Here is a 1,600-nt window from a genome sequence, read left to right as displayed (position 1 = left end):
GACCCCTGAGACGATTTTACAATTTTACACATAATTATATGATGTTATCACGTTGCGAAACTGTAGGTCCTATTCTCCCACGATGCAGGTCTCAAAAGAATTGTTAAAGAGGAGAGAAAAGAATGCACCACCACGTTCTCTTACCGCGGTAATGGAATGATATTGTTGGTCTTACGTTCGGTGAAACCTTCGTTGAATCGTAGCTGGAAAAATTGTAGCCTAATATAACGAGCGCAGAAATGTGTCACTATGATGTGAAATATTTTTTCCGTTAAAACATCTCTACCTACATAACTTTGTCTTCGTTTGTAAACCGAACGTATGAAAGAACATGTATTTCCGTAACAGCATCAGCTTGTAAATATTTTATCGGAAAGAAATATTTTTAGAGTCAAACACAGTGGGTGTATAACAGGTATCAACGAAGAAAACATTTGTGAGACGACGAGGGTTCGCTTGAAAGTGCACATTTCTGGGCTAAATGTGTCGCGAGTTTCATCACAAGTGAATTAACCGATCTCCATGACTTGACCCGATCTTGTTTCAAAGACAGCACGTGCCTTGGAACAAGTAAGCACTGAAACCCTATAGGCGGAAATTTCAGTTTTTAAATTTGTTTCTTATAATGTACAAGAACGAGTCGTGAACGGTTACGGAGATACAGCTTTTTTTTTTAAATACATCAGACGGTGCACGATAATATCGATTCTAAACAAGATTGTAAAGCGGAGATCCGAAGGGAAGTCTGTAATTAATGCCCGATTGTTCGTGTTTTAAATAATATTATTCAACGATTCAGCAATTACTTTTCTTTTTCCATTGTCTGCCTACGAAGAACGAATATGTTAAAGCAGTCCTGACCATGGTCACTATATGGGTAAATAAAATAACTTCTCCCTCCTTAACTTCGTTATCATAGTACCATGAACGATATAGTTGTTGGAATATATTCGTAAAGGGAGCTTGTAAAATGTTTCAACCATGCATAGGATCGATTTAATAAAAAAAGAAAACAATTTTTCTGGAGTCTATCTAAACACTGTTGGACATTAATTACAGATACTATAGGACGCTGATACAATTCCGGACCTAACCATGATCAGGATAGGGAAAACGATCGATACAAATATATAGATATATTATAATATAATAGAGTTATTTGATGAAACATTTAAAGCCTTACATAAAATATACAGTATGATGTGTATCGTCGCGCACGTATATATGATAAAATTGTGTGTCAGTGTGTGTTTGCGTATCTGGTCGCGTGAATATCATTTCCTCGTATAGAGAACAATATATATTTGTGTCGCATGTCGAACGTAAACAGCATTTGTATATTATTACCCATTATATGTGTTCAAAAGACGTCTCAAAATATGCAGCCACGTTTTCACGATTCTTTTCTTTTTTTTTCTTTTTTTTTAATCCACGAGCTATTATTTTTTATTTCTACTTTTTTGCCCTTTTGTCGCTTCTCGCTAATAGAGAAAGATTGATACATATTTCTCGTGATTGAGATATACAGTACTCGGTGTACTCTTGGACTGAGAGACTCGATACGGCAGTAGTAATAGTAGTAATAGTAGTAGTAGTAGTA

This window comes from Habropoda laboriosa, unplaced genomic scaffold (genome assembly GCF_001263275.1).
Source record: "Habropoda laboriosa isolate 0110345459 unplaced genomic scaffold, ASM126327v1 scaffold291, whole genome shotgun sequence".
Taxonomy (NCBI): domain Eukaryota; kingdom Metazoa; phylum Arthropoda; class Insecta; order Hymenoptera; family Apidae; genus Habropoda; species Habropoda laboriosa.
Note: the sequence above shows the minus strand (reverse complement) of the source record.